The 10618-nt window shown below is 40.2% G+C and overlaps 1 non-coding gene across 1 annotated transcript; it reads right to left on the bottom strand.

Moving 5' to 3' along the window:
- Positions 1-9817: 9817 nt before the first annotated feature.
- Positions 9818-9951, bottom strand: LOC127199684 (small nucleolar RNA SNORA17). Its single transcript, XR_007831961.1, has one exon. It is a non-coding gene; the product is annotated as a small nucleolar RNA SNORA17 (small nucleolar RNA).
- Between the last annotated feature and the right edge of the window lie 667 nt (positions 9952-10618).

Genomic DNA, 10618 nt, shown 5'->3' with positions numbered 1-10618 from the left:
CATTGGCCATCTATTTCTGGGTATGGGGCCTAACCTTATGAGTCTTTGTTTCCCCAGTGAGACTTGCTTAGAGAAAACTAAGTTTTCATATGCAAGTGGCTATCAATTAGTTGGAGATAGCATCTAAGTTAGGGTGGGTGCATGTGTACACTTCTCCTTTTAGCTCTAGCATGCCATCTGCTGTAAACCCGTGAAGACTGCCACCGTCTCTGTGAGTTCATATGTGTATAGGTTGTGTTGTGTTTAGAAGGCTTCACGTCCTTCGTTTCCTTCATCGCCTCTGACTTTTACATTCTTTTCTCCTCCTCTTCTGCAGGATTCCCTGAGCCTTGTGTGGAGGGACTTGTTGGAGACGTTCTTTTTAGGGCTGAGGGTTCCAATGTTTCTCACTCTCCCGTCATCATCTGGCTGTGGTTCTCTGTATTTGCTCCCATCAACTGCAGAAAGAAGTTTCTCTGATGATGGCTGAAGAAGGCGCAAATTTATGAGTCTAGCAGAAAGTCATTAGGAGTCATTGTTTCTATGTTCTGTTAGCAGAACTGTAGTAATTGGTTTTACTTTAGTTGATCCACTCTCAGAGATTTTTGGCCACCTGAGCAATGCTGAGTATGTGTTCCATCTCTGAGAGTAGGTCTTTACTCAAATCGGCTATTTTTTTTTTTTTTTTTTGTTACTCCCAGAAACCTTGGGCCACTATGGCAATGTACCTCTTAAAAGAAAGCATTTAATCTGGAGCTTGCTTAGTTCATGATCATTGTGATGGGAAGCATGGGGCATGGCATGAAACAGTAGATTACAGCTCACATCTCATCTGCAAGAGGGTAGCAGAGTGTGCATGATGCAATATCCGATTTGGGCTTTTGAAACCTCAAAGGCCATCCCAGTGACACAGCTCCTTCAACAAGGCCACACATCTTAACCCTTCCTATACAGTCTGCCAACTGGTAACCATACATTCAAATATACCGGCCTATGAGGGCCGTTCTCATCTAAACCACCACGCCACTCCATACGCTTTGTAAGAAAGTAACTATGTATGTATCGCCCACACTGAGTTTTTTAATCCAAAATTTTGCCAGTGAAAGTATGGGTTAAGTATTTCCAGAAACTCGTAAATAGGAAAGGAAGGGGAGAAGAGGAGGATGAGGAAGGGAGAAAGAGAAGAAAATGATAAAAAAAGTGGAAATTGGCTAACATGGCATATATAACATATGTATACATACACATACATATCAACCTATGGGTTGCGACCTCTTTGGGGGTAGAATGACCCTTTCACAGTGGTTCCCTAAGACCCTGTAGATCCCTCAAAGTAATGTCCTTTAGATCTACTTACTGAGGTTGGAAGATAGGGGTGTAGACAGTCTCTTGACCAACAAAATTGGTTCAAAACTTGTAATTGAGTCTCTCAGCTTTGGTGCCCTATGAACAGTGAAGTGCCAGGCAGATATTCCTCATTTTCACTCAGGAGCCATATATGATACCAATCAAACTCATGTCTATTCTGTAAGCACAGTTATTTATATTATTAATTGTAACAATAGCAAAACTGTAGTAATGAAGTAGCAATGGAAATCATTTTACAGTTGGGGTTGCAACACGATGAACTGTATTAAGGATTGTAGCATTAGGAAGGTTGAGAACCACTGAGATATACAGATACATACATACACACATACATACATACTATATAACATACATACATATACATAAACAAATACATGTATAATTAGAGAACTTCATAGGGCAAAGAATCTTTCTTACTAATTTCTTTGAGGAATAAAGTGAAATAATACATTGTATTTGCCACAGGAACTTTGAACACTAAAATATATGTGAAAAATAACTTATAAAACTATTGACTATTGGATTTATTTTTTTATTTTTTAACATATACATTTATACTATTACACACACGTGTGTGTGTATATATATGTAATAAACTATATACAGCAAAAAGAACCACTAAATAATCAAGAATTATATAAATATTGCATTCATAATGATTTTACTGTTTGTGATTGGCAACCTTGAAGAAAACATCTTTCCTATCTTAGTCTAAAACTCTGAATGGAAATCAATATCTACATATCTCATCTCTATCAACTGAAAACACCTAGCAGGCACAGTAGTGCACATCTTTAACCCCAGCACTCAGGAGGCAGAGGCATGTCGGATTGCTGTGAGTTCAAGGCCCGCCTAGTCTACAAAGCCAGTCTAGAGCAGCCGAGGCTACACAGAGAAACCTCGCCAACGACACAAAACAAAACAAAAATCAATCAAACAAACAAACAAACAAAAATCTATCTAGACCTAAATATATCTTAACTCCTAAACAACTAAGCTTAATTGTAAAACTAAACTATCTGGTCTTCAACGCCAGCAGAGACTTGAGAATGAATAAAAATTAATTACTGAGTAAATTGGAAGTGCAGGTTAGCAGCTTCCAAAATGAGAAAATGACAGAGACAGTTTGTTGCCTGAGAAGTCACTCAAAACTCTGTAACAGTGGAACATCATCTTCAGCCTTCTGGCACAGTATCTAGCAGACATATTTGTGAGGCAGGAACTATTTGTTTTAGTTTTGGTTTTTTTGTTTGTTTGTTTTTGTTTTTGATTTTTGAGAGAGGGGTTCTCTGTGTAGTCTTGACAGTACTGGACTTATTTTATAGACCAGCCTGGCCTCAAACTCACAGTGACCGGCCTGCCTCTGCCTTCCAAATGCTGGGATTACAGGTGTGCGTCACCGTGCCCAGCTGAGGCAAGAACTATTGAGGACTTGCTTATCCTGTCTTGGCAGAGTTTGGCTGTCAACTCTTCCTGCATCCAAGCGTGCCAATTTTTAGGCAGAATTCTGTCTGTGGCAGAAATGAGGTCAATTCTGAATCTTGTGAGTACAAAACTCTGTGTTTTCTAGGTGGCATACCATGAAACACACCCAAACTAGCTGCAATATAGGCTGGACCACGATCCTTACCGACTCTAGTGTAGCTACTGCCTGGTTCTTGAACTACTGTAAATCCCTCAAAGTAATGTCCTTTAGATCTACTTACTGAGGTTGGAAGATAGGGGTGTAGACAGTCTCTTGACCAACAAAATTGGTTCAAAACTTGTAATTGAGTCTCTCAGCTTTGGTGCCCTATGAACAGTGAAGTGCCAGGCAGATATTCCTCATTTTCACTCAGGAGCCATATATGATACCAATCAAACTCATGTCTATTCTGTAAGCACAGCTCTCTGAATGATGCTAGAGTCAGTTTACAGGACCCATCAATGAGGTGTGGCTCATTTAGAGGCCCACCAATTTCTGTTAGATGTTTGATCTCTTCACTATAGGACCCTGAGCCAAAGCGCTAGGCCATTTCTTCTGCCTTACTCACAAGAAGGCACTGTTCTACAGTGTACTGTGGTGACTAAGTTTTGGGAGGATTACAAGATCTTTCTCTCTGCTGATTGATCTATCCAGGTACTATAGGTAGATTATGACCTGTAAATAGAAAATGTGGGACCTTGGCCAGATACTCAGTTGTATTATGGTATGCTCAGTTCTAGTGTTCAAGTTGTAAATTTGTTAAAAGTCTTTCACTCAAAGTGGAAGGAGTCTTTTTTTATGGATGAGTGCTTTGGAGTAGAATATATCTCCCAAAATATTTTTCTAAAAGCAGGCATGGTTGTTTCTCATCTGTTTTCCTCCATTCTATTGGTGATAGTTTGGTGAATTAATAGTAGTTCATTTTTGTGTGTCCATTGAGAGTACTTTTTGGAGGATTTTTTGCAGCCACAATCTTTCTCAGCCTCTTTTCTTTGGCCAATTAAAATCATTTTTCTGCATCAGCAGGTACATGCCCTTATATTTAAGTTTAGCACCTAATTAAGTATTAATTAAATATATGATGTGGAAAGCCTAAAGATGATGACCATATAAAATAAGAACTTTGCTCAGCAAAATAGTAAAGTGTATTAATAGCATCTCTCAAAGCCTACATATAAAGAACTAAGAATACATTTCTAGTGGATAGGGTTTATTATTATTAACTATAATATTCATTGCTTTACTTTTCCTTCTATGAAATAATTTATTAAAACACAGGGAAACAGGTTTCAACAGATGACTTCCTGCAGGTGAATTCTTCCACTTGCTTATACTGCAAAAAGCTTTGCATACAAGAGTTGTATTGTGGATTTATTCACTGGGAATGGGTTCTGCCCAATCCATTGATCAGGGTTATGACCTGTTGTGATTTTCTGCAGTGGCTGCTGTTTGCTGTAAGCAAAAGTTTCTTTGAAGTGGGATTGAGAGTAACATCTATCTGTGGGTATAAGAATAAGTTTGAAAATGCAATTAGGAATTATGCTGGTCAAACAAAGTTTGTATATATGAGAATAAGATATAAGGTATAAGGCAATAATATACCAGATATTAGATATTAGAATATATGAGGTTTATTAAGTGAGCATGCGGGAGGGGGGAAGGAAAGGGGAAAAGGGTACCCCAGAGAGATAAAGAGAAAAGGATAGAGACAGAGGAAGAAGAAGAGATAGAAATGGAAGAAAAAGAGGGACCAAGGGAAGGGTTTGTCCTTGTATATAGCACTGGGCAGGGCCATGCCCCCATGGCAGGTAAGCAATGATATCACAGGTAGTCAGACTGAAGCAGAATCCTAACATTCCTACTTTTTCCTATAACTAAAAAATGAGGAATGTTGGATTGTGTTTATGTAAGGTAAGTTGAAATATATAAATGTAGGTTTATTGGAAGCATATTTTGGCTGCCATGTAAAGGGAAAAGAGAGAGAGAGGGAAAGCAGTAGCAACAAAATATTCAGATTATAAGGTGAAGGGGAAAGAAAAATTCTGCCCTAAAAGTTATGGTAGAGGGCAGGCTATGTCAGCCATGTCCTGCAGCAGATAGGGACTGAGGAGTGCTGGGGGAACCTGGAGCTGTTTGTCCCTGGTCTGTAGGACATCATTTCAGCCTTTTGCAAATGGATAAAGGGTAAAGTAATCATCTTTACTACTTCTTGCTGGGAGTAGGGTGGCTATAGGGGCATATACATGGGGAGGAAGTCCCCCTCAGAAACAGTCATGGGGAAGGGAATAATGGGAAAAAAGGGGGGGGGAGAATGGGAGGATACAAGGGATGGGATAAACATTGAGATATAACAAGAATAAATTAATAAAAAAAATAAAAAAAATAAAAACAAAAACAAACAAAAAACAAAACAAAACAAAACAAAAAGGTTGAAATGTTGGCCAGGTTTCAGAAGAACAGGCTATTGATTTGCTGTCTAGGGCCTGAGGACATCTAGAGCTGGGAAGGGCAATACAGGTCCAGTAAGGAGGAACAATGCAAACCCAGCTGGCATGATCCATCAGGTTGGCCCAGAGCACTTGTGGGTAGCTGCTTTCATGATATCCCACATGTAGGAAGTCTGGCAGGATGCTGGATCATGTAGGTGGGCAGAAGACAAAGTTAGTAGATTAGGGAAAAAATTCCCTTTGGGTATACATTTGAAACTCTTGGGAGAGCAAAGAGAAAAGGCAAGAGACAATGCTGACAATGTGTGAAAATTTTGGGAGAGCAAAGAAAAAGGTTTGGGCACAGGAATTTTCTTCCACTTTAGCTGATTGTTGGCAATAATTAAAACAAAAGTGACAGTAGTAGATTGTCTTCTAAGATCCCTGACCCCAAGGTTTCTAATACCATTTATGTATGACTCCCCACCTAGTGTGTGTGACTTGAGTCCAATTAGACAGCTGTTTGTTATTGCTAAGTAATGAGTGCCACTACTGTGTCTTTAGAGATATCATGCCATGCTAGACACAGTGCCTACTGAAAAATTATAATATCAATAGGTATGCTAATGCAGAAAGGGTAAATCTCATGGGATCCCTTCCCTAAATGAGGAACTACAGACAAGAATAACAGTTGAAAGGACAGAATTAGCTTTCTCCATGCTTGAGCCTTCTAATTTGTTACCCAAAACATAATGGTCAGTCCTGGAATCATGTACACACAGCAACACTAAGCAGACCTGGCATGTTGTATTTGTATATTTATGTGCTTATATGTATGTCATATAATAATCAAGAGGCCATCCATTTTGTTTTAGAGGGCGTAAAAAGGGGATATTGGGGGAGATGGACGGAGGAGATGGAATGGGAGTGATGTAATTATATTTTAATTATAACTTTTAATAAAAAAAAGAGAAAAATACCTTATAAGAGAAAACAATGGACTAAATGGCTTTGGTTTAACATAACTTACTGGATTCTCACACATCATTAATGATCTTTTAAAGAAATGAGTGAATAATCTTGCTTTTTCATAGATAATATTTGTGACTATAGCCTAGAATCCAATATAGCTCAATACAACTAATTTTGTGAATATGGACATAGAGTAGGTAAAGGTTTAATTATTCTCTTTTGTTAGATAGTAAGTTTTGTTTTCTTTGATTACATATATATAATATGCATAATATAATATATATTATATTTAGTTAACAGTTGCTAATCTGTAATCACACATATTTAAAACAATTTCTTCTAAAGAATTACTGAAAAATTTGGAAGAAAACCATACTAAGAAATATTTAAATAACTAGTAATATTATTAATGATAATTAAATATAGAGAACCATAGTCAGACAATATACAGAGAGTGAGGCCTTTTAATATTCAGCCCTAAATGGTATGTCTTCATCAAATCTTTCCTCCACTCATGGCTCAGGAATACCCCCATCCCCAACACACGTGCACACACTCACACACACATTCATACACAGACACACACACACAACACACACACACCAACACACACACACTCCTCACACACACACTCATACACAGACACACACACACAACACACACACACCAACACACACATGCTCCTCACACACACACATGCACACCAACACACACACTCGCACGCACACACACACTCACGCGTGCGCGCATGCACACACACACAGACAGACACACACACATACACATATACACACACTCAAGCACACAGGCACTGAAGGCTTAGTGCACAAGGAAAAGCCAGACAAGAGTATTCTTATGCAGAGTTTGGTATCCCAGGGAGGCCTGCTGTTTTCTAAAAGGAAAGGGAAGAGGAGTGGAAGCGGGTGGGGGTGGGGAGTGGTGGAAGGAGGAGCTGGGAGGAGCGGAGGAAGGGGGAAGTGAGGTCAGGATACAACAATGCATGAGAGAAAAATAACAAAGCTAAAAGGGGTGAAGGACACCAAGAAAGAAAGGCCTCTATATCAACCTGCTCAAGTCCATATGCACTCACAAAGACTGAGCCAGTATGTGACAGGTCCGCTGCGTATGTAATAGGCTTTGAGCTTCCTGTTTTGCTTTTGTTTTGGTTGCTGTTGGTGGTGATTTTATTATTTTATTGGATACCTAAGTATATTAACTAGTAGATCTCTGATTCTTTCTTTCCTCTTAGGATATTTTCCTTCTGCTTTTCTGTCTTATCCATAGTTTTTGTTTTATCTTACTATATTTTATTTTGTTATGTTTACCTCTTAGAAGTCTGCTCTTTTCTAATGAGATACTGAAAAGTAGTAAATTGAGTAAGAGAGGGGAGGCAGGGAAGAACTGGAAAAGGGGAGGGAGGGAAAACTGTAATCAAGATATATTATTTGAGAAAATAATCTATTTTTGATAAAAAGTACTCTGTGAGTTCCAGGCCAGCCTGGTCTACAGAGTGATTCCAGGATAGCCAGGGCTACTAGAGAAACCCTGTCTCACAAAACCAAACACATACATACATACATACACACACACACATACATACATACATACATACATACATACATACATACTGGGCCAGAAGGGTAAAGATGATACTCCAACGTTATTGAGAGTTTTGGGTAACTATTCAGGGAGCAAACTGTCTCTATCATCTTCTCATTTGGAAAGCTACTAACCTGCACTCCTGGCACACTCAGGTAACCAAGTTTATTCCTTCTCTAGTCTCTGATGGAGTTGAAGACCAGGTAGCTTAGTTTTACAATGAAGCTTAGTTGTTTAGGGGTAAAGATTGTTTTAGGTCTAGATAGATGTTTTAAGTTAATAATGACAAGATGTAATAGAGACTGATTTACACTCAGAATTTTAGATGCATCAAGATAAAGAAGATAGGCAGATTTGGGCCCAGGGTCCTGCTCAAACTAAGGCACCAGCCAAGGACAATACAGGCGGTAAACTTTAAACCCCTACCCAGATCTAGCCAATGGTCAGAACATTCTCCACAGTTGAGTGGAGAGTGGGGTATGACGTTCTCACATACTCTGGTGCCTCACATTTGACCATGTCCCCTGGAGGGGGAGACCTGGTGGCACTCAGAGGAAGGACAGCAGGTTACCAAGAAGAGACTTGATACCCTATGAGAATATACAGGGGGAGGTAATCCCCCTCAGGAACAGTCATAGGGGAGGGGAATAAGGGGAAAATGGGAGGGAGAGAAGATTGGGAGGATACAAGGGATGGAGGAACCATTGAGATGTAACAGAATAAATTAATAAAAAAAAATTTAAAAAAAAAGATGTTTTCTTCAAGGTTGTCAAATACAAATAGCTGAAATGCTAAGAATATAACATTTATATAATTGCTGATTGTGTCATGGTTCTTTTTGCTATAGGTAGTTTATTGTATATATATATATATATGTAATAATGTAAATGTATATGTAAAAAATATTTAAAGAAAAAATAGAAAACAAAAAACAAAACAAAACAAAAACCAGCCTCTTCATGCATTCCAGTAGTTTATCTATGGGGTGGATGTTGGAGTGGGCCAGTTAAAAGCCCTTCATCTGGGCCTAAGAGGTCAGCTGGTCAGCCTGCCAGATCTACCACCCTCATGCCCTTGGGGCCAGCTCACCAGCAACATCCTGCAACAAGGAGCAGCTCTACCCTGCTGCCCAGGCGAGATGCAGGGCCTGCTCTGCAAAATGTTGCAGCCATAGCAGGTTCTCTCACTCTCATAACCCAGTGGTCAGCTCCTCTGCCTGCCATAGGTGGAAAGGCATGAGGAAGGGGAGGAAGGCATCTCTCCTTTATCTGTTCCACCATTCAGCAGACAAGAGGCATAGCTGACTCTCCTGTGCTCAGGCACTCAGTGCCCGCTCATCTGCAATCCCCATGTCTGTCTGTCTAGAGACAGCTCTACTGTGCTGCCCAGGTGAGGTGCAGGACCCACTCTGCTCTCCCAAGTGTTGCAGCTGGCTAAGGGTGACATCTGTTCTCCTGTTCTCATGTCCTCAGGGCCAGCTGTCTCTTGCCGCCCAGGTGAGGGGTGGAGTCAGTTTTACACAGCCTTCAGACATCAACATGTCCTCAGACTTCAGCCCAGACCAATGAATTCTGACTGGCCTTTGGTGGAAAGAGACCACTGTTGCTGCAGAACCACTAACCCAGATGTGGCCTCCATGGTCACCACAGGCCAGAACCCCACCATGGTCCTAGCAGGCATCATTTGCTACCCACATCTGGCTGTTCCTCACTACCATCAATTCTCCATTTCTACCTTTCTTCATTGTGCCCACACCCTTCTCTTTCTCTTTCTCTTCTATTTCTCCACCAATTACTTGATCCTCTGAGTGGATTTCTGAGTGTCTGAAGGCATCACAGGTTTGCTATGCACCATTCGTGCACTATAGCACTGGGCAAGGATCATCTCAGGCATGGCCTGTCCCCTTCCCCCGCCTTGTTGGCACTGGACTCCTGGTTATCGCAGGCTAGATTCCTGCCTGTGCCCATGGCACCAACTACTGGTCATCTTTGGATTGCTTTTTTCAGTGATCATTAGACTAGTAATCATTAAGATGTTCCCAAGTCAGAACACTGAGCATAGACTTAGCCTCTCTCCCCTCTCTGCCACCTACTGACACACAGGTGACACAGCAGCCACACATGCACCTTTTCTAGGGGCAAGTACAAAAGATTTTTTAAATAAAGTGTATACCATCCTTAGTCACAAAATGATTTATTTTTAAAAATAAGACTATTTTGAGATTTTATCTCACACTAGTCAGAATGCCTACGATTAAGAAAACAAATGGTGGGACTAGAGTGATGGTTCAGTGATTAAGAACACTAATGGATATTGTACAGGATCCAGGCTTGGAGATGCCCCAAATACAGGCTATGGGTTTTCCTCTTAGCAGCCCATGAGAACTTCATAGTAGGACCCATTTCTGAAGACACCATAAACATTGATCATAGAACATTAAGAAATCAAGTTGGTACTGACCACAAACCTCTTTTCCCACTGGCTAGCTATCATGGTGCCAGGAAGATGGTTGTGGTATTTTATCAGCCGGCATAGCAATAGTGGCATGGATGCTATTGGGGTAGCAGAGTACTTTCTGATTAGATTTAAAGGACACTACCCAGGAGAAATGACATGTATAGCACTGCAAATCTTGCCAATAACTCATGGTTGAGAACTTCACAGGCCTCAGAGGTGTCGATTTCTATGATTTTGGTCACAGGTTCAGACTGCCTCATTATTTTATATTAGCTTTAGATTAGTGCAGATCTCAGACTTTATCAGAAAAAAATTATTTGTTCAGTGGATAATGGTTGATGTAGAAACTCAC

Source organism: Acomys russatus, chromosome 15 (assembly GCF_903995435.1).
Source record: "Acomys russatus chromosome 15, mAcoRus1.1, whole genome shotgun sequence".
Lineage (NCBI taxonomy): Eukaryota > Metazoa > Chordata > Mammalia > Rodentia > Muridae > Acomys > Acomys russatus.
Note: the sequence above shows the minus strand (reverse complement) of the source record. Positions and strands in the feature narration are given on the sequence as shown.